This window comes from Macaca mulatta, chromosome 10, assembly GCF_049350105.2.
Source record: "Macaca mulatta isolate MMU2019108-1 chromosome 10, T2T-MMU8v2.0, whole genome shotgun sequence".
NCBI classification, from domain to species: Eukaryota; Metazoa; Chordata; class Mammalia; order Primates; family Cercopithecidae; genus Macaca; species Macaca mulatta.
Window position 1 is genome coordinate 14,863,552 of NC_133415.1, and position 22,938 is coordinate 14,886,489.

The window sequence follows — 22,938 nt, forward strand, 5'->3', positions numbered from 1 at the left end:
GACTGTTCTGGATGTTGGAAGTCTAACCTGGGTCTCACTGGGCTAGAATCAAGCTGTGGGCAGGGCTGTGTCCCTTCCGGAGGGCCTTGGAAGAATCTACTTGCTGGCCATTTCTAGCTCCTAGAGGCTGCCTCCTTCCCTGGCCTATAGCTGCTTCCTCTATCCTCAAAGCAAGAGTTGTTGAACAGAGTCCTTCTCGTGATTCTCCTGCTTCCCCGCTCACACCTAAGGGCCCTGGGGATTACCACGTGCCCACCCAGATAATCCAGGATAATCTCCCTCTCTTACAGTCTGCTGATTAGCAGCCTTAATTCCATCTGCAACCTTAATCCCTTTTCCCATGCAATGTGGTGCACTCACAGGTTACAGGAATTGGGATGTGGGCATCTTTGGGAAGCTGCTATTCTGCCAGCCACAGGGAATGACTACCCAAAGAACTCCCCTAATGCCACAAGCTCAGAACAGCACACCTGGAAAAGACTTTAGAGCTTGTACCAGGAAGGATTCAATTTGACCACAAGTCATAGAAAAATAAAACTAACAGTGGTTTAAATAAGACAAAGAGGTTGTTCACAACCTAGTGTCACAACCTTGGAACAGTACACCTGGAAGAGATTTTTAGAGATTGTATCAAGAAGGATTAGATCTGATGATAAGTAACAGAAAAATAAAATTAGCGGTGGCTTAAACAAAGCAAGAAGTTTCTTTCTTTCAAGTAAACAAATCTGGGGGCGTAAAGTACAAGGCTGGTCTGGAGGCTCCACAAACCGGTTAACAGCGCAGACCCCTGCCCGCTCCCCACTCCATCATCCCCACAGTGGGCCCTTCAACCTCACAGTCAAGTAGGGCTGCCAGAGCTCCAGCCACTGCCTTCACATCCCATGGATCAAGGTGGAGGATGGCACAAAAAGACAAGGGCAAAGGGCACCTGTCACCTGGCTCCTAAGGAGGCTTCCTGGAAGGTATCACACAACATTTTTGCCTTAGCTTCACTGGGCAGAAGTTTGCTACGTGACCATACATTAGCTATAGGGAAATCTGGAAAAGATAACCTTTATTCTAGGTGGCCACATGCCTGGAGAAAAACTCGAGTTTCTGTTGCTATGGGAAAAGGAGAGAGGGAAGTTAACTAGCGGCGACTCCACAGGGCTCATCTAGTCCAAATCCTCACCTTGACTTTGAAGAACATGAGGCCCAAAAAGGAAGGGACTTGGTTATGCCACAGAGTCAGCAAGTGGCAGTGCAGGGACTAGAACCCATGTGCCCGGGTACCAGGCAGCAAGTAGTGTGGGGTCTCCAGCACCCGACACGGTGCCTAGCACGTAGTAGCAGCTCACTCATAATTGTGGGATGGAAGGCACTGTGCCATTCTACCGCCGCAACATTCCCTCCGGGACACAGTCCCTGCTGCTGCCTCTCTGAGGGTGGAGAAAATGCCTACCTCTGGGAGGCAGGACCATTGCGAGCCTGTGTCTGTTTATCCACCTTCCTCCCCATTACATCCCGGCTGATACCCTTAGGGGAGCTCTGGGCTCCCCTATCTGTCCCACAAAGTCTTCAAATCCAAGGGCCCTTCCGCATGAAAGAGCAGCAGGATTTGGCCAAAGAGAAGCCTGAAACAGCACAGAGAAAGGGAGGTTTTTCCTTCTTCTGGACTTGCTCTATGACAGGGTCACCTCCTTAGAGATGCGCCTTTGTATCTGGGGAGGGTTGTGGCAGCGAGCTGTTGCTGTTGTCTCGGTATGCCTTGGTGTCCGTTTTGACATAGTGAAGGGATTAGACAGGGGCCCATCCATGCCAGGAGTGGTGGCCACTCTCCCCTTTCTCCTGCTGGCCTCAAAGCCAAAGGGCTCCACCCTCAGACATTTGCAGCCTCTGCCAGTTCAGATGCCGGCAAAGATGCAGACACTTTCTTATGCTTCTCTGTTTCCAAGTCTCTGTCTCCTCAACCAGGTGGTAAAGCCCTTGAGACAGGGATGGTGTCACATTTACCTCTGTGACCGGCTGCCCGGCACAGTGCCTGGCACACCTCACACTCTTGGTGAATAAATGGGGATAGTCCAATCAGTAGGAATTAAATAGCTAAGGCAGGGTCTGGCACATAGTAGGATCTCAGCAAAAATAATGATAGTAATTATGAACAAAAGAAGAAAAGGAGAAAGGATGGAAAGATGGACAGAGGAAGGGAGGAACACATTAGTTTGTGCCTTGGCTTCCAGTGGAATCAGCCGCTTCTAGGGTAGGCGGCTCTCCCAGCCTCAGTGCCGGAACAGCGGAATCCTTCCCCTGAGAACTGAGTTCACAGAAGAACATAAGAACCCGGCCGGAAAGGTCTGTTTCAAAGGGCCTGTCCTCCGGCTTGAGAACATTGTGCCTCTGGGGCTTCCCAATGGGCCTCGGCAGCCGAGGTGCCTGACACCAGGGTTACCAGGACGTGGCCAGAGGCAGAACGCGTGGTGTGGGTGAGGTGGGGGCAGAGCAATGGGGGTAAATGGAAGCCAGCTGCCATCCCGGGTCTAAGTCAGTGGCTTTGCAGACCACAAGAGGACGGGAGCCAGAGGTGGGTTGGTGGAAAGGATGATGGTGGGCAGAAGCTCAGCATAGCGAGGTGGCACAGGGTGGGGAGAGAGCGTGAGAAGGCTGGCAGAGGCCCCCGGGAGAGATGGAAGCCGCCTGGGCGCGGGCGGGCCCCTCTCAGAGCAGATGGAATGCTGGAGCCCAGAGGGTCCACGACAGTTGGTCAGAACGAAGAGGAACAGCAGCAGGATGCAGAGAGAGGCCTGCCCGCCCCCAAGCTGGGAGAGACACCCCTGCCGCCCCCAGAAACGCTGCCCAGGGAGAGCTCTGTGAGACACAGAGAACACACAGAAACCAGGCGGGGCATGGATATTTGTGGACTGAGTGATGAGAGGAAGCCACAGAGCTTGTGGCTGGAGCCTAGGCTAAAATTACAGGCCAGAGCCTCAGACGGCAGGACCACACACCACTGCAGCCCAGGACCAATAGATTTTCCCTAGAACCCAACCACTTCCTGCCCTACTTTCTTCCCAGATTGATTGGGCAGCGTGATCCAGCAGAAAGGGCCCGATTTGAGCATCACACAGGCCTGGGTTTGAATCCTGACTCGCTCTGCCGCCTCGGGCAGGGCGCTTCACCTCTCTGAACCACCATTTCCTGTCCGCCACACACACGCACAAAAACAGAAATAAAAATGCTTCTCAAGCAGTGTGTTATAAAAATTAAAATAAAATCTGTATAAAAAACTTGCATACCGAGTGGAGGCTCAAAAGATAGTGCTGTTATTTTAAATCAAAAGATAGCGCTGTTGTTTTAAATCCACCACCCATACTGTTATTAATCAAACACATATCTTTTTTTACTTTTTTTTTTTTTTGAGACAGGGTCTCGCTCTATTGCCCAGACTGGAGTGCAGTGGCACAATCTTGGCTCACTGCAGCCTTGACCTACTGGGCTGAAGGGATCCTATTACTTGAGCCTCCTGAGGAGCTGAGACTACAGGGGTGCACCATCGCACTGGCTAATTTTTTTTGTATTTTTGTAGAGATGGGGTTTCGCCACACTACCCAGGCTGGTCTCGAACTCCTGAGCTCAATAGATCCACCCACCTCGGCCTCCCAAATTTTGGGGATTACAGGTGTGAGCTACTGCACACAGCCTCAAACGCGTATCTTTAAATCGATCCCCTGTTTAAATCGAGCCTCATCCTAAGCAATAGTATCCAAGAAACCACTGGTTCGATTCACTAGTTATATTTTTAACACGCCTTCAAAATACTCAGCTTAAACCTATTTAAATGTTCATCCCTATACCAACTAAATTCATCTCAGATACCACAATGGCCCACCATTCACTTTGCAAAAGCGTCGTTCCTACTGATAAAGCATGTTTGAAAGACGTGGAGAGATGGGCGGCTCTTCAGCTCCATTGCTCATCAGCTTTTTTCTTTAGGTGATAAAAGAGACACTGGCATAGAAAGTGAAAAGAAGGTCAGAGGCCAATTCACAGAAGTCGCCTGGAATCCAAGGGCCTTTCTAAGGCGTCGGGAGCACTCGGTTCTTAGTTACAATTTGACCCATTTCTCCATCTAGAAAGGATGGTGGTGTGGATGATAGCCGGGGGGCGGCGAGGGGGAGAGAGAGAGAGAGAAAGAGAGAGAGATGCTGCCTCCCTTGTTGACACACCGATTTGTACTGGAGGATTTTCCCTTTGGTTTCCTCCAGGGTGTTCAGGAGATGCCCCCTCTCAAGACACCATCAGAACAAGAGGAATTAGCTCTCCCTGTCAATCAGCAGGGAAGGAATTTCTTTCTCCACCCTAGAGCCTTCCAAGTATAGGATTTACCTCTGGTCGGAAGAGGTGCTTGCTTGGAGGAAGCGGTGAGATTTCTCCGTAATGATCATACCTGGGTGTGAGAGGAAAGGCAGTTTTGTCGTGACAGGAATGACTGTCTCCCATAACAATAAGGACAAAAAGGATTTGGGGTATATAGGAAGGGATGGGATAATGTGACTCACAAGCCTAAGAGAAATAGTGTAAGGTTTGAGGAACCCAGGTGCTGGGTCAGAGAGAATGCAGGCATTTCCTTCCTGACTCTTAGTCCTGACTCAATCTCTTAGATCCAAGGACTTCATCCACCATCATCTAATCCTGAAGTATTGCACTTTGACCCAAGAGTGTTTATTTGGGAGATCCAGCACTGTCTTGTTAGACCCTGAACTGCTGAGAAGAGGCATAGCTACTTCTTATACAGTTGAATGAATCAACACATAGTTACGGATATAAACTAAATTTCTGGGTATTAATGTGGAGCCCTGGAAATAAATCACAGAGTATCTTGTCTATACAGCAATGAGATGCCAGGAAAGAAAGACAGGAAGCTGCAAAGGAAGCGCTGAGAGCAAATGCACTTTCCCTTTGGAAGGCCCGGAGCGATCATGAGCTAGTTGACTGTAAGAGCCCCCTTTGGGATGGCAGGCGTGGGGGAAGTAAGTGTTCTCGCAATGAAGCTGATGGGATTTTAATAGCCAGACAGATGGCCTAAGGAAAAAAAAAAAAAAAAAAAGGAAGATTTTTTTTTTTTAAATGAAGGAAAACACTTCCATAGCTTCCCTTCAATTAAAAGAAAGTGAGAGCCATCCATGCCGGGAAGATTTGTCACCATTATTAGTATTGTCAGTCCAGATGTCCTTTAAATAACTGTATGATTGAGCATCAGTAATAAACCAGGGCAGCATCTTCAAACAAATTAGAGGGTGTGACTCTCTACTGACTTTCGATTCAATTTTGATTATGTTGGCTTCATTTGGTCTCACGATTTAATAATGATCCCAAATAATTGTGTTGTTATTATTCTTGTTTATGCAGTCAAACATTTATCACTTATTGGCTTCTTTAGTGTCCATCCTCCTAAGAACTTCAGGTTGTATACAAGCCACCATTGAGTAGCCAGCATATTTGAAAATTTGATTCAAGAAACCTGGGAAGAAGTCGGGAGGGGGGTGGAATACAAGATACAAAGGAAGTGTTTGAAAAGAAGGAGAGGATGGAGAGGGAAGGAAGGGAAGAAAAACACTACCTATTGAGCACCCTCCTGTATGCCAAAGGTTTTATTTTATCCCCACAACCACCATGCAAAATCTGTTTTAGGCTTCTTATCCTCATTCTGCAGAGGAGGAAACGGAGGCGCTGAGAGATTAAGCGATTTGCCAGAGTCCCACAGCTCACAGGGGTAGAGGTGGGAGTCGGGTTTTTTGGGACTCCCTCTCTTCACTGGCTTCACTCCTGCAAGGGCCTTCAAGCCCTGCGTCTTCTCCCCCAAGTCTCAGCCAAGCTGTGGGAACCCTCCGCAGCTTAGAAATGAGCTGTCTCGTAGCATTCCTGCAGTGTGTAAAGGAACAGAAATTCACACAGGAATTCTGCCTCCCGGTTTGCTGTTATACTTCCCCAGTTCAATTCTCCGAGTCTCCTAATGGCTGAGCATCATGAAGATGGGCTGATGGTAGAGGGGGAGTTGGTCCCTGAGAGCATGCAGCCTTGGCATCCTTTGGCTGTACCAGAAATGGACCCGATAGAGAGTAGGGGAAGTAATTATCTACAGGAAACATACACATGCCATGCATCCAGCTACCATGGGCTGGATCCCCCGGGATCTACTGTATAGTCCTTATTTTTTCATTCAATTCCCACAACCACCCTGTATTGCAGGGTGGTTGCACAGATGAGAGAACTAAGGCCAAAAGAAGTCAAGTGATATTTTTTTCAGGTCAGTCATTGGTGGTGCAGGGATTTAAACCCTAGTCCATCCAATGAATTCCAAACACAAATGGTAAACTTTACTTCAGCATCAGTGTCATGAGTTTTGATAAGAGACAAAAGGAAAGGGTGGGAGAAATTAGAAATGTAACCCGTGGGAGGCTGAGGCAGGAGAATGGCGTAAACCCGGGAGGTGGAGCTTGCAGTGAGCTGAGATCTGGCCACTGCACCCCAGCCTGGGCGACAGAGCGAGACTCCGTCTCAAAAAAAAAAAAAAAAAAAAAAAAAGAAATGTAACCCAAAAAGATATTTGGAATAAAAGTGGCTGCCCCCAAAAAAATGGATTTAATTCTGTTCCTGCCCAAAGGCTGATGCTCAAATTTAATTCAGTAAGCATTTACAGGATGTCAACAATGTGCAGATCATTATGCTAAAGCGCCAGGTGCGGACCAAAGATTCAGATTTCCTGTCTTCTTCCTTTTTAAAAACTTTTGACTCTGAATAAAAAGATGTACCCCTTTTCCCACAAAGAGATAAAATCATGTATAGTTGCTCTTCTCTATGCTATCACTAGGTAGGAAAAGTCCAGTCTCTGCAAGGGCTTGGAAGCATTCTCTATATTCTAAAGTGCTGCATCAGTTACTTTTAGGCCCCAAGCGCTAAACCAACTGAAAGAAGGTGGAGGGATGAAGACAAACTAAAAGTGAAGAGCCATGGAAATACAACCAACAAGCAAAAGAAAATGATCAATCAATTAATAGACAGACAGATGGATAGATGATAGATCTTTACCTTCTCACTTACTCATGAAAAAGATACAAATTATTAAAATAATAAAAGGAATAATTTTTCTATTTTTCATTCTCATTCTTTTTAATGGATAAATGTATAAATAAAGAAGTTGACAGAAAAAGAAAAGAATTATAGAGATAAAGGCCAGAATCAGGGTTTTTCAGATGTGCTGCTGGTGGTGGTGATGATGGTGATGGTGGTGGTAGTGGTAGTGGTGATGGTGGTGGTAGTGGTAGTGATGGTGATGGTGGTGGTGGTGGTGGTGGTAATAATTATAGCCATGATGCAGGTGGTGGTGATCATGAAGGTGGTGCTGATGGTGGTGGTAGTAATTGTAACCGTGATGCAGGTGGTGGTGATCATGAAGGTGGTGCTGATGGTGGTGGTAGTAATTGTAACCATGATGCAGGTGGTGGTAATCATAAAGGTGGTGCTGATGGTGGTGGTAGTAATTGTAACCATGATGCAGGTGGCAGTAATCATGAAGGTGGTGGTGATTGATGGTGGTAATAATGATTGTGATAAAGATGGTGGTGATGAAGGTGGTGATGGTGATGGTGGTGATGGTGATGGTGGTGGTGGTGATGATGGTGATGGTGGTGGTAGTGACGGTGGTGGTGGTGATGATGGTGATGGTGGTGGTAGTGACAGTGGTAATGGTGGTGATGGTGGTAGTGGTAGTGGTGACGGTGGTGGTAGTGATAGTGGTGGAGGTGATGGTGGTGGTGGTGGTAGTAATTATAGCCATGGTGCAGGTGGTGGTGATCATGAAGGTGGTGCTGATGGTGATGATAACGATTGTGATGCAGGTGGTAGTGATGAAGATGGTGGCGGCAGAGATGGTGCTTGTGGTGATAACAGGGATTGTCATCATCACTACCATTTGGAACACAGTATCCAAAACCTTTAACGTGTATTACTTCGTTTTAGAGAAAAATTCTGAATTTTTCAAAACAACAATTATTTCTAACTGAGTTCCACCCTGAGTGTCATCCAAACTCAGCCAAGTTCAGAGAACAGGGAGAGCTGGAGTGGTGGAGTGGGCTCTTTCTCCATCACACATAAGTGGGCAGTGACCTAGGGAGGAACAGTTACAAAAACGAGGGCAAGGCTACAAAAGCCCTCTCCAGTCTTCCCTCAACCAATCGCCTCCAAGGCTATTCACCCAAATCAGTCCCCAACATTGATAGAACTTAATGTCCTTTCACCTGAAAACTGTTTAATAGCTTTCATAAAATGCATAACTGATTGTGATCTGGTTCCTAGTGGATAAATAAAAATCATTTGTGATAATTGAAACATATTTATTTTTTAATTAGGTAGCAGCCGTGAATGAAGGGCCCTCAGAGAGCCATCTCCTATAACCTCTCCAGGAGCCCTACTGACGTAGTGAGGGCAGCATTCGGTGGCCGGTGTGTTCGCTCCTGCCCATGTTTTTATATGAAGGACTTCAGCCCCTGACTGACAGCCCTACCACACTTCACCAGAACTCGTTGCGCTTCCTTTTTTAAAAAAGGAAAAGGAAAAAAGGAAAGAGAGAGAGAGAGAGAGAGAGAGAGAGAAAGAAAGAAAGAAAGAAAGAAAGAAAGAAAGAAAGAAAGAAAGAAAGAAAGAAAGAAAGAAAGAAAGAAAGAAAAGAAAGAAAGGGAGAGAGAGAATCCAAAATGCTGGCAGATCAGCTGCCAACAAAATGATTTCTTTAAATAATAACCTAATAACTGAGTATCAGTTAAGGCACAGCCAACTGTGAAGTTTCCTCTGGCCATGCCAGGGGCTGCAGTAACTACCTACTCAGTGCTGTGCTGCAAGCGTTGATTGGGAGCATAGGCTCTGTCGGAGGACTTGACATTCCAGCAAAGACACAAACCACGTGTCCTTGGGAAGATGATGTGCAAAGAGATCGATGAGCCAAGTAGGGTTTGAGAAGTGGGAAAATTGGGTCAAATCCCTGTGAATATACCTGGGGAAAGAAGAGGCTACTGCAGAAGGGAGGCTGTGTCCTTGGTGTTTTTAGAAAAGGGGGTGGTGTCCTAACTGCAAGAAGAGGAGAAGGTAACCATGGTGGCTCCTGGCCATCGTGAAGAAATGGAGGGGGAACAGGTGTGAGTGACTGGCATGGAGGTGGAAATGAGGTCATATCCGTAGTGTGGGAGCTGTAGGGGGAATGTTATCGCATGTGCCGGGGGAAGGATGGAGGCAAATTGGGTCACGTCTTTGTGGAAATGATGAGAGAATTGGGTCAGAACTGTGGGGGAGAAGGCTTGAGAATTGGGTCGAGTCTTTGGTTAGAAGGGGGAATTGGGTCAAATGTGAATGTGTGTAGAGAGAGGGTAGTAGAAGGTAATAGAGAGAGTGGGCTGATCCCTAAGGTCAGAGGGGAAGGGGAACAGGGAAGCTGCTTTGATTCACCCTGGGGTTAAAAATTGAGCTACTGGGTTCCGGCCATTTCCTCCCAATTCCATTGACTTGCCCCTTTGTAACATTAGACTGAAAATAGGCTTTCCTCCTCCTACCCTAAATTGTGTGACATAAATCTCAGCCAGGACGGAGTGTCATTCATTCTTCAGCACTTTGCAAACCAACACAGATTGGCATTTGGGAAGATAACCATTCCATCACTTTATGTGGCCTCATTTTACCTAGAAAGCCAGACTGGTGAGCAGCTGCCCCCCCTTGGCGTTTCAGCATACCACCAGATTCAATACCAATTCTCTCTCCTTTGCGACCACTGGCATCACTGCAAGACTTGAAGCCTCAAAGTACATTTTGTAAATAAAAGCTGAGTAATAAGTTCATTTTAGCAGCTTCCAAGCTGGCTTTGTTGAAATCTGTGCAATCATGGGTCAGTCAAACCACAACAATACTCAAAATTATACTTAAAAAGAATGTACTTTTATTAATCAGCTGAACTCCTGTTGGCTACTGGGTTAAATAGAACCATTCTCAAAGAGCAAAAATGGAATGTGTAATTCACAACCTTGTCTGCTGTGACACTCTACAGAGAAATGTATTAAACCATGGAACTTTATTTGGTTGAACGGCACCACAGGCTCAGCACATGCCAGTGTGTATTTCTCTGGTAATTTCAGCTTCATTTATGCCCATGTGGGTTAAGGAGGGTTTCGGTTGAAGCATACACTTGTGACCTGCTATCTCCTTTGAGAACCTAGACATGGAGTTATAATGAATCTGATCCAATAAGGCCACATGGGTTAAATCTGCATTCTCCCAAAAATTCTTTTTTATTGGCATGAATCACTGTGATTAATGAGATAAGCTTTTAATAGGCTTCCGTAGCATATGAACCTCTCTGACCTGCCCCAGAGGAAGACACCCATCCAGGCAATGCAGTGGTGGGGAAACCGTATCCTTTCTGGTGGACCCGAGAATGCTTAAGGCTCCTTAGAGAAGAATAGAGACGGACACACCAATGCTTCCTATTCCTTAGGTGATATTTGGTGGTATTTTGGAATGATGGGGATAAATATACTTTCAGATCAAATAATTTGGCCCCGGTTTTTCTTGACTGTCAGAATCTTTGAGTGCAGAAGGATCTTGCAGATTCTGAAAGCCTTCTCCAGGAAATGAAGAGAGGGGGGGCTAAAAGGGAGTCGTTCCCTCTGCAATTCAAATCAAACCTTCATTTTCTTCAGCAGAGTTATTTTAAGTCATTCATTATTATTTTTCCTCTGAAGCAGGGACTGTTTGATACCGTAAGATTGTTAGAACCAGAGAAGAGTAAAGGTGACACCGAAGTATTATTCTTGCTGCAATTTCAGATGAATTTGCTGCTGACAAAAGATTTTTGAAACACACACATACACACACACATACACACACACACACACACACGATATTAGAAGAAGCAGAAAGAGAGGCAAGCTCCATCAAGCAGCTCAGGGAAATTAGGTCCCTGCCATTTTTCCAGGGCATTCACTGAGGCTGATCCAGCAGATGTTCCCAGGCAGTGGGGTAGAGGGAACAGCTCCGGATATGGAGGCAGAGAATCTGGGCTAGAGGCTGTCTGTGTCTTCTGCTTCTGAGCGTTGTGACCTTGGTCAAGGCCCTTAACCTCTCTGAACCTCTGTAAAACAGAGGAAGAGAAAAATGCTGACATTTTCACAGTGAGCCACAGCCAGCAAAGCTGTAGCAAGTTGAGCCTCATAGCAGCCTCACAAGGAAGGTAGTATGGACTCGAAGCCCTGTGCTTCGCAGGGTGGCTCTGAGAATTGAACGAGTTAACACAGGAGCCAGCTGGTGACCTTAGGCCAGTTGTTTAGCGTCTCTGAGCCTCCTATTTCTCATTTGCAAAATGAGTGATGTTGCACTTAACTGAGATCCTAAACCGGGCTATGTGCTGCATCCTGGGTACGCCATCGATAGTAGTCATTTGCATTAGTTCCAGGTGGCAAGTTCCACTCTCCTAAAGAGAGGGCCATGGTTCCAATCAGAGAATGATCTTCTGCCACCGGTAAGATTCAGGTTTAGAGGGACTTCTGAGTCACTGGTACTGAAAGAAAGGTCAAAGTGCAAAGTACGCGTGTGTGGTCACAGCTACAGAGACGGCAAGATCAAATGTGTCTGTGAAAACCCATGTTGGGGGCGGCAAATACCCCCAAGAGATATTTGGGATATTTGGGAGGCTGGCCCTCCTAAGAGACAGCACTATGGGGAGCCTGCTCCACGAGGGGTGGGGCGGGACCACACAGGAGGCTTTGATGTCACACGGGCCAGGTGTGACTGGTATAAGCATCACCTCTCACCAGCCCTGTGGCCACAAATCTACTTCCCCCCTACAAATTCAGGATGGCAGCCATGCTAACCTCATAGGGTCATCGTGAGGCTTCGATACCATAGCACAGGCAGGGCTGTCATGGTGGAGCCTGTTGAACAGAGGGTGTTATAATCACTTTGCTATCGTTGTTCTAGTTGCTGTCACTGGTGGTAGTCCTTGAATAGTAAAATCAGCCTTTCTTTTCTTCCTTCTCTCTCTTTCTCAATACCTCCCTACAGAAAGTGAGAAGGGATGAAAGCGGGATATTACGATAACAGGTTAACAGGCTGGAGGCAGGAGAGAGGCACGGCGATGGGGAGCTGTGAGCTGGGCCCTCCAGTGCCCTGACACTGCCAGGACAGGCCATGCCATCCCCCGGTGGGGTGACATTGGAAATTTAACGTAGCCCAGCAGGCTCTGTGGCTGTTGAATGGGACATAGTTCCAAGGACCGTTACCCATATGAGACTTGCCATCTTGGAAGTACTCCCAGTTCTTTGAGAAAAATCGACATAAAAGGAGGTCTATGTGTATTGCAGGATGGAATCCACTCCCACTGGGCTTTGGAAACTGACCAGAGCTTGAATGTTGGATCAGGAAAGGAGAAGAGGGGAGAGTACTTACATTTTTTATAATTGGTCACCCACCTCATAAATTACCTTATTTAAGCCAGGCGTGGTGGCTCATGCCTGCAATCCCATCACTTTGGGGACTGAGGCGGGAGGATCACTTGTGTCCAGGAGTTCAAGACCAGTCTGGGCAACATAGTGAGACTGCATCTTTACAAAAAAAAAAAAAAATGCTGGGCATGGTGGTACATGCCTGTAGTCCCAGCTACTCTGAAAGTTGAGGCATGAGGATCGCCTGAGCCTGAGAGGTCGAGGTTGCAGTGAGCCATGATCACACCACTGCACTGGGCCTGGGCGACAGAGTGAGACCCTGTCTCAAAAAGTAATAAATTACCTTGTTTAGATCCTTGAGGAATCGCCACACTGTCTTCCACAATGGTTGAACTAGTTTACAGTCCCACTAACAGTGTAAAAGTGTACCTATTTCTCCACATCCTCTCCAGCACCTGTTGTTTCCTGACTATCTAATGTAAATGATGAGTTAATGGGTGCAGCACACCAACATGGCACATGTATACATATGTAACAAACCTGCACGTTGTGCACATGTACCCTAGAACTTAAAGTATAATAAAAAATAAATTAATTTTAAAAAATAAATTTAAAAAAGAACTTATAAAACTTCATAAGCACGCTAAAAAAATAAATAAATAAATAACCTTGTTTAATGCTCTCACTAACCCTGTGAATAATGAGGCAGGATTTATTGAACACTTACTATGTGCCAGACATTGTTCTAATGATTTACTTTTGTCATCTCATGTTAATCTTCACAACAATCCTTTGAGGCAGGTACTATAATCAAACTTACTTTACAGATGAGAAAACAGAGGCCCACGAAGATTCAGTAACTTACTCAAGGACACAGTCAATTAGTAGAGAGCTGGGACTCAAGTCTGGCTTGGGTGCCCACTGTGCACCCTACCTCCCTCTTCCCGGTGGCATAGCACAGTGGGTAAGAACAGGGTCCCGGGATTCAAATTGCGTGTGTTCAATCCAGCTCTTTCAGTGCTCTGCATTAGACCTCAGTTTCCTCATCTGTAAAATGGGGATAAAAAGAGTCCTCATCAACAGGTGTGGGCTAAGTGCGGTGGCTCATGCCTGTAATCCCAACACTTTGGGAGGTAAGGCAGGCGGATTGCTTGAGCTCAGGAATTCGAGACCGGCCTGGCCAATATGGTGAAACTCTGTCTCTACTGAAAATACAAAAATTAGCTGAGCGTGGTGGTGCACGCCTGTCATTGCAGCTACTCAGGAGGCTGAGGCAGGGGAATCACTTGAGCCCAGGAGGTGGAGGTTGCAGTGAGCCAAGATCACGCCACTGCACTCCAGCCTGGGCGACAGAGGGAGACTGTCTCAAAAAAATAAAAAATCAAAAAGCAAGCAAAAAACAGTGTGTTTTAAGAATTAAATGAGAATGGAATGAGTTTATCTCCGGTCCATGCTGAGGAAGTGGGAGGTGGGAGAGGTGAAGTCACTTTCCCATGGTCACCCCTGTCCCTTCTCAGAGGTGGTGGAGCCAAGAGGGCAGGCTGGCTCTGAGCCCACCACATGGCACCGTCAGCCGGGACCAGCATCAGCCTGCAGCCATCAGTGGGGTGGGGGCCCAACTAGGCAACCTCTTCAATGGCCAGGGCTGACTTGGCCAAGCATGGGCACCACCAGGCCTGTGTCTTACTTGACCATGAGGGAGGGATGGCTGCCCGTGGCCCCCCAGCGATTGCGTGCTATCGAGAGAGATTCACAGGGGAGCCCGTTCCCAAATCACACCGGCCACCCTCACTTGAGGGCACACCCCCACTCGTGACGCACATTGCCGCCTCTCCTGCCTGCCTGTTTTCATTTCCTGGAAGTGACAAGTAGAGCTGACTCGTGATAACTCATGCTTCATCAACTGTAAAGTGCTTCATAAACTGTAAAGTCCTTTGTAAACTGTAAAGTGCTCTGCCCATGTGAGGGCCTTGTATCAAGGCAGGAACCTCTGAAGAGAGAGGCCGAAGCGCCTCTCTCCCACCTGTGGTGTCCCCCTCTGGCTCTCAGCAGCAGCGAGTGTGGCGAAGGGGCAGGCCCCCCTTCTCGCTCCCCACCAGCATACACTGCCCAGACCTCCTCCTTGTCCTCTCTCCTGCTACCTCTCCTGCCTGCGGTGCCCCTGATGGTGCTTTGCGCTGAAATAGCCACTCCATGGAGGCGCCATTTCCACAACATTTAAGAATTCATAAAAGAGATCAATGTGTATGTTCTGCGAGGTGTTTTCTTCACAGGCAAGCTACCGTCCACAAAGAAGGTTTGCTGATAGTTCTGATGTTATTAGAGTTCAGAGAATTCGATTTCCAGTCTTTTCCATCTTTTCCTAATCCTTGCTGCCTACTCAGCTTGATCAATTGCCTTCTTCTCTTTTGCTGGACCCATTCCCCGCCTTGCTGTCTGCTTTCTGGGAGATTCATTCCTTCACTCCTTCAACACATTTTGGTTTTTTATTTTTGGAGACAGGGTCTCACTCTGTCACCTAGGCTGGAGTACAGTGGCACAATCATGACTCACTGCAGCCTCCACTTCCTGGGTTCAAGTGATCCTCTGATCTCAGCCTCCTGAGTAGCTGGGACTACAGGCATGCACCATCACGCCCAGCTAATTTTTGCGTTTTTTGTAGAGACGGAGTTTTGCCATGTTGCCCAGGCTGATCTCAAACTGCTGGACTCAAGCAATCCACTTGCCGTGGACTCCCAACATGCTGAGGTTATAGGTGGGAGCCACTGCACCCGGCCTCGTTCAACATATAACTATGCAAGTCCCATGATGGGCCCATCCCTGTGCCCAGAGATGGAAACAGCTACAAGGCAGATGCTGTCCTTAGCCCAAGGAGCTTCCAGTTCTCGTTTGCTTCTCAAACTTTGGGATGCACATATCAGTTGGCATGTGACTAAAGTACAGATTGGGATTCAGTGGGCCTGGGTGGGGTGTTTGTGTGGAGAGTTGAATCATGTCCAGTGGTGGTTTGTGATGCCTTGGGAAGAATGGGCTTTGCAGGGATCCTGGAGAAGGAGAACTGACTTCGTGAACTGAGAACTGGAGGAGAACGGAAATTGCTCCCAGGTTCAAGGTCACTCTGAGAAGCTAGGGAATCCGACTTCCTAAGACCCAGCTCATTAGAGTAGCTGCTCTCAGCAAACGCCTCATTGAAGTCAGCCTGTGTGAGAAACCTCAGTGCCTGTGGTTTCCCGGTTTCCTCTCGCTCCTGGCCTTCCCTCCCACCCCTATTCACAGTGACTCATGCCTGTAATCCCAACACTTTGGGAGGCCAAGGCAGGAGGACTGCTTGAGTTCAAGAGATTAAGACCAGGCTGAGCAACAAAGTGAGACCAAGTCTCTAAAAAAAATATTTTAGATTAGCCAGGTGTGGTGGTGTGCGCCTGTAGCCCCAGCTACTTGAAGAGCTAAGGTGGGAAGATCGCTTGAGCCCAGGGGGTTGAGGCTGCAGTGAGCCAAGGTCACACCTCTGCACTCCAGCCTGGGTAACAGAGAGACCCTGTCAAAAAAAAAAAAAAAAAAAAAGGTAGCTCCACCAAGGCCCCTTCCTGGCTTCCCAATCTGCGTAACTGTAGCAACCCCAGCATACCACGGTCCATGTTCACCTCTTGCCATGGGTCTGAGGAGATGTCTTTACCCTGTCTGAGAATGCAATGTGTCTCTTCTTCCCTTTCTTTATTGCCTTTTGCTGAAAGTTACCCCGTCTTACCTGCTCTTATCCTCAGTCCTAATCTCTTAACCTCTTATCCCCAGGAAAACACCTCTTCTCTCTTCTCTTCTCAAAGGCTGGCCATTTTTCTTCCTAGCAAACTGTCCCCCTTTGACAGAAAAAGATCTGGCTCCCCATATGTTGGGCTGCCTGAAAAGGAGATGGAAGCTCTGCCACAGAGATCGAGGAGGCAGAGGCTCCATGCAGACGCTTGTAGCAAGCAGCTTCCAGCCAGACCTGTAACTTAGAACACAGATGTCTCCAGGTGTCCCAGGAAACGTGGTCAACCCTCTCCCTTCGGTCAGTAGGAAGGTCGGGAATGCACAGATGGTCAGAATACCCAAAAAAATTATTTGCTGGCGATTTGGTGCTTTGCAGAAGAACGAGATCCTAACGCCCAGATTTGCCTTAAAACACTGGGTAACCGTTTGGAGCCTCTCTCTGCTTGTATGGTGGAACATTTCAGCTTGCAATCACCCATCAGTCACAGCCCTCATCAAGCAAATACCAATTTGAAGCAATAGGCCTCACGAAAGGGGATGAATTATTTAAGCCAATCAGCTGTCAATGAGTGGAACAATTCTGGGAGACAAATCCAAGGGGAGTACAGAGTGATATTTTTCAACCTGCTTCGAGATTGTCAGATTAATTTTTACTTATTTATTCCTGACCTTAAAGAGAATGTATTACTGCAAGGTTAAAGCATTTCTTTCTAAGTATATAATTTTAGAACTTCGGAAATAAAGAGATTGGCCGGGCGCAGTGGCCCACGCCTGTAATTCCAGCACTTTGGGAGGCCGAGACGGGTGAATCATGAAGTCAGGAGTTCAAGACCAGCCTGGCCAACATGGTGAAACCCCGTCTCTACTGAAAATACAAAAATGAGTTGGGTGTAGTGGCGCGTGCCTGCAATCCCAGCTACTCAGGAGGCTTAAGCTCGAGAATCACTTGAACCCAGGAGGCGGAGGTTGCAGTGAGCCGAGATCACGCCACTGCACTCCAACCTGGTGACAGAACGAGACTCCGTCTCAAAAAATAATAATAATAATAAAAGAATATAGACTTTGGACCTGGCCTGCAATTCTGACTTCCTTGCCATTTGACAGATGATTTTAATTCTCTGAGCTTCAGTTTCTCCTTCAGAGAACTAGGTATGATGAGGCTAACTTAAAAAATTAGCAGGGTGTGGTGGTGTCCCCTGTAGTCCCAGCTACTTGAGGAACTGAGGTGGGAGGATTGCTTGAGCCCAGGAGGTTGAGGTTGCAGTCAGCCAAGGTCATGCCTCTGCACCCAGCCTGGGCAACAGCGAGACCCTGTCTCAAACAAACAAACAACAAACAAAAAGTCCTGCCAGAGCCCCTTCCTGGCTTCTAGAACACTGCCCTGGAGGTGCAATGTTAAATACATTTTAAGTAAAGCTTACCACAAAAGCTCGATTTTTTGGCTATCATGATAATCATTACTTTTGTAACAGCCCAGAGAGAATGTCAGGTTATAAAGATACAAATTCTAAAGTAGACCCCTCTGGACAAGTCAATCAGCCTGAAGATGCTAAGCTACCATCTATATTTATATTTGATATTTCTTTTTGTTTGTAATTAACAACGTAACTTCTTAGGTCCCAAAAGTTGGGATGGTGGATCCTTGGGTTTCAAAAAATGAACTGGCCCTCATCTATTGGTTCTTCCTTAATTCTCTTTTCATATTTGCCCTTTAGCCAGCTGTCCATCTGCATCTAGCCCAGCACCCAACGCTGCTCACCGTATCTGGCACCCAGTAAAAAGTTTACTAGGTGTCTGCTGTTGATGTTTTAAATGAATGATGTTTGGAAGGGGAATCTTATAGTTAGTTAAATCAGGGCTGAGGCACAGACAGAAAGGGTTGGATCCCGGCATTCAAATCGTTCATAATCTAAATATGGAAAGAAGCCAGGCATGGTGGCTCACACCTGTAATCCCAGCATTTAGGAGGCCAAGACAGGTGGATCACCTGGAGGTCAGGAGTTTGAGACCAGCCTGGCCAACATGAAAAAACCCCATCTCTACTAAAAATACAAAAATTCACTGGGCGTGGTGGTGGGCACCTGTAATCCCAGCTACTCGGGAGGTTGAGACAGGAGAATTGCTTGAACCCGGGAGACAGAGGTTGCAGTGAGCTGAGATCTCGCCTTTGCACTCCAGCCTGGGCAACAGAGTGAGACCCTGTCTCAAAAAGAAAGAAAAAGAGAGAGAGAGAGAGAGAAAATTTTAATGAAGAAAAAAGAAAAATGAATAACTCTGGAAAGAGAGTGTTGACATGAGCACACACACTCATGCGTGTACATGCACAAACACACAATCACTGAGAAGCCAAACAGTCAAGCGGGTGGTTTGAACTCCAAGTTCATTAGGAGTTCAGAGAGGATGTTTTTGTTTTTGTTTTTGTTTTTGTTTTGAGACAGAGTTTCACTCTTGTCACCCAGGCTGGAGTTCAATGGCACGATCTCGGCTCACTGCAACCTCCGCCTCCTGGGTTCAAGTGATTCTCCTGCCTAAGACTCCCAAGTAGCTGGGATTAGAGGCACCCACCACCATGCCTGGCTAATTTTTTGTTGTTGTTGTTGTATTTTTAGTAGAGATGGGGTGTCACCATGTTGGCCAGGCTGGTCTCGAACTCCTGACCTCAGGCAATCCACCCGCCTCAGCCTCCCAAAGTGCTGGGATTACAGGAGTGAGCCACTGCGCCCGGCCTCAGAGAGGACTTTCTGGCAGAGTCTAGACACAAGCTATGCCTTCAAGGATGCCTGGGAGATACAGAACTGACGCAGGCAGGCATTCTAGGGTGGGCGGTGTGATGGTTAAATATATGTGTCAACTCGACTGGGCTAAAGGAAACCCAGATCGCTGGTAGAACATTATTTCTGGGTGTGTCTGGGAGGGCACTTCCGGAAGACATTAGCATTTGAATCAGCAGGCTAAGAAAAGAAGGCCTGCCCTCACCAATGTGGGCAGGCGTCATCCAATCCACTGATGGCCCAGATAGAACAGAAAGGTTGAAGAAGGGCAAATTCACCCTCTCCGTTTGAGCTGGGACATCTGTCTTCTCCTGCCGTCTGACATGGGTGCTCCTGGTTCTCGCCCTTTGGACTCAGACCAATACTTACACCCGGGTGGGCCCGGTGGCTCACGCCTGTGGGGAGGCCAAAGCAGGTGGATCACTTGAGCTCAGGAGTTTGAGACCAGCCTGGGCAACATGGTGAAACCCTGCCTCTACCAAAAAAAAAAAAAAAACCACAAAATTTAAATTTAGCCAGGAGGGGTGGTGTGCACCTGTAGTCCCAGCTACTCTGGAGGCTGAGGCAAGAGGATTGCTTGAGCCCCAGGGATTGAAGTTGCAGTGAGTGGTGATTGTGCCACTGCACCCCAGCCTGGGCAACAGTGCAAGACCCTATCTCAAAAAAAATAAAATAAAATTCACTCCCCTAGTTCTCAGGCCTTTGATCTCAGACCAAATTGCACCACCAGCTTTCTTGTTCTCCAGCGTGCAGATGGCATATTGTGGGACTTCTTACCCTCCCTAATAGCATGAGCCAATTCCTGTAATAAGTCTCCACTTACATCTCTCTATATATATCCTATTGGTTCAGTTTCTCTGGAGAACCAGGGCTAATAGAGATGGGGATGTACACGGGAGAAGGCAGGGACCCTGGATGGCCTGCAGCTCTGGCTTGTCCTGGGAGGCATGGGCCGTGCATGATCAGGGTGAGGACTGACAGCCAGGAGTCAGAAACAAGGATAAGGAGGGAGAGAGGGGCCGAGAGCCCGGCAGAGGCGTCAGGATGCGGAGCTGCAGGCCCCGGAAGCAGTGAGCCTCCATTCCCTCCCCTCCCCTCTGAACTGGACCTAATCGTATCACCTGCCTCAGAGACTGTGGCGGTGTCTGAAGAGTTCATGCAGGTAAAACGTTTAGAACAGTGCCCAGCATGAGGCAAGAGTGGGGCGTGCTTGCTGTTTGATGGTGGTGGTGAACGTTATCCTTGAAGATTTTGAGCCGAGAAGTAACAGCATGGATGAACTGTTTTAGGAAGCCAAGTCTGGCAAAGCGAAAAACCAAGATAATTACCAGATATTTAGGCCAGAAGAGAACTGATTAGCATAGCTCTGTCAGGCACACTTAACGACACCCAGTGACCTAATTTCTCGAAGGAGAAACACGAACCCTTGCTTTATGCCTCTCTGTTCAGAGGCGACATGAAGGCGAAATGTAGCTTTCCCTCCCCAGGCTCTTTGTCTCAAAGGGTTTTTCACCAGGGAAATAAACCAAATGGCCTTTCAAGGTTCCGTATGGGTTCCATATCTCCCATCACCTAGGCATATGCTTACTTTGTAATAATAACAGGTCATAAGTCCCCATCCAGCCTGCACTTCCTCTTTCTGAGAGCCAAATCCATTCAGCAACTACTCACTGAAGCTCGGTGCAAAGTACTGGGCTGGCCTGGAATGGGGGGTGGTCACAAAGTGTAAGATATGGGCGCTCACTGTCCAGGGGCCTGAACAGTTGTATAAATAGCTAAGAGCATAAAATCAAGAGGGGTTAGGGCCAAAATCCAGAGAGGGGCTCAGTGCAGCACAAAAGAGGAAGTGGTAAGTTCCAGGGTGGGAAAGGGTGAGGAACGTTCTCTCCGAGGTGGGAGCAGTATCTTAAAAGTGGGTCCCTGCTGGGCACAGTCGCTCACGCCTGTAATCCCAGCACTTTGGAAGGCCAAGGTCAGAAGTTCGAGGCCAGCCTGGCCAACATGGTGAAACCCCGTCTTAGCCGGGTGTCATGGCGGGTGTCAATAATCCCAGTTACTCGGGAGGCTGAGGCAGGAGAATTGCTTGAACCCTGGAGGTGGAGGTTGCAGTGAGCTGAGATTGCGCCACTGCACTCTAGCCTGGGTGACAGAGCAAGGTTGCATCTCAAAAAAAAAAAAAAAAAGATGATCCCATGTTGCATGTGGGTCAAGTGGGGTGGTTGGGGAGCAGTTCTTGCAGAGAAAGAAGGAACAGCAAGGCCTGGAATATGAAAGAATAAGGTGCTGGCAGGGGAAGTGGGCCATCCGGTCTAGTGGGGGACAGGAAGGAGAGAGGTGATCGTGATAGAGAAACTAGAAGAGCCACAGAGACCTTGTATGCCAGGCTAGGAAGTTAGGAAGTGTGGTTCCCTCTGAAGGCAGTGAAGAGCCTCCACTCATAGGCTTGCTGGTTTTATTTTTTTTTCTATTTTTTATTGTGGTAAAATACACATAACATAGCTTTTACCATCTCAGCCATCTGTAAGTGTAGAGTCCTGTGGCATTAGACACCTTCATGTGCAACCATCACCACCACCTATCTGCGGAACTCTTTTCATCTTGTAAAACTACAACTTTGTCCCCATCAAACAATGACTCCTCATTCCCCCCTGCCCCTCAGCCCCTGGCAACCATGCTTCTGTATTCTGTCTCTATGATTGTCACTATTCTGCGGACCTCATATAAGTTGAATCATACGGTATTTATCTTTTTTTTTTTTTTAGACTGGGTTTTGCTCTGTTACCCAGGCTGGAGTGCAGCATCATGATCACAGCTCACTGCAGCCTCGACCACCTGGGCTTAAACAATCCTCCCACCTCAGCCTTCTAAGTGGCTGGGACCAAAGGTGCACGCCACTATTTACCCAGCTAATTTTTTCCATTATTTGTAGAGACGAGATCTTACTATGTTTCCCAGGCTGGTTTCAAATTCCTAGGCTAAAGTGCACCTCCCACATCAGCCTCCAAAAGTGCTAGGATCACAGGTTTGAGCCACTGCACCCAACAATATTTATCTTTTTGTCTGGCTTATTTCACTTAGCATAATGTCCTCAAGTTTCATCCACGGTGTAGCATATAACAGCCTTCCTTTTGAAGGCTGAATAATATTCCACCATATGTATATATCCAATTTTGCTTATCCCTTCATCTGTTGACAGACACGGGTTGCTACTGGGTTTTAGCTATTGTGAGTAATGCCACCATGAACATAGTTATACAAATATCTCTTTGAGACCCAGGTTTCAATTCTTTTGGGTAGATACCCAGAAATGGAATGGCTGCATCATGTGGTAATTCTATTTTTAACAGTGGCTGTACCATTTTACGTTCTCACCAACAATGCACAAGGGTTCTAATTTCTCGACATTCTCACCAACACTTGTTATTTTCTCGTTTTTTTTGTTTGTTTTGTTGTTGTTGTTGTTGTTGTTGTTGTTGTTGTTGTTGTTGTTTTGATAGCTACCATCCCATGGGAGTGAAGTGGTATCTCACTGTGGTATTGACTTGCCTTTCCTTAATGATTAATGATATTAAGCATCTTTTCATGTGCTTGCTTATTGGTCATTTTAACTAGCACCTTCCTTGGAGAAATGTCTGTTCAAGTTGTTTGCCCATTTTTGTGTTGAGTTGTTGGGTTTTGCACTCATGGTTTTTAAAAACAGGAGTCATCTGAGCAGATTTAAAATAATGAAAGCGATTCATTCTAACTCATGCTAACTGAGCATTTACTATGTGCCAGGCACTGTGTACTTGCTTCATGTACACTGGTCATCAGTCCTCGTGACAACCCTGTGAATCTGGCACTACTTCAATCCCCACTTGGAGATGAGGAAAGGGACGTCTAGAAGGGTTAGGTAACCTGCCCAGGGTCACACAACATAGGAAGGAACAGAGCAGGCTTCAAACCCAGGCAGCTTGGCT

The 22,938-nt window shown here is 47.2% G+C and overlaps 1 protein-coding gene and 1 long non-coding RNA gene across 3 annotated transcripts in view; one reads left to right on the top strand and one right to left on the bottom strand.

Annotated features, from left to right (window-relative positions):
- Nucleotides 1-22,938, top strand: part of CACNG2 (calcium voltage-gated channel auxiliary subunit gamma 2) — a 138,608-nt gene that overhangs the window by 15,277 nt on the left and 100,393 nt on the right. The window lies entirely within an intron of this gene.
- Nucleotides 1,688-21,162, bottom strand: LOC144331758 (uncharacterized). Its single transcript, XR_013399151.1, has 2 exons — nucleotides 21,113-21,162; nucleotides 1,688-3,106 (listed from the first exon to the last, which is right to left on the bottom strand). It is a non-coding gene; the product is annotated as an uncharacterized LOC144331758 (long non-coding RNA).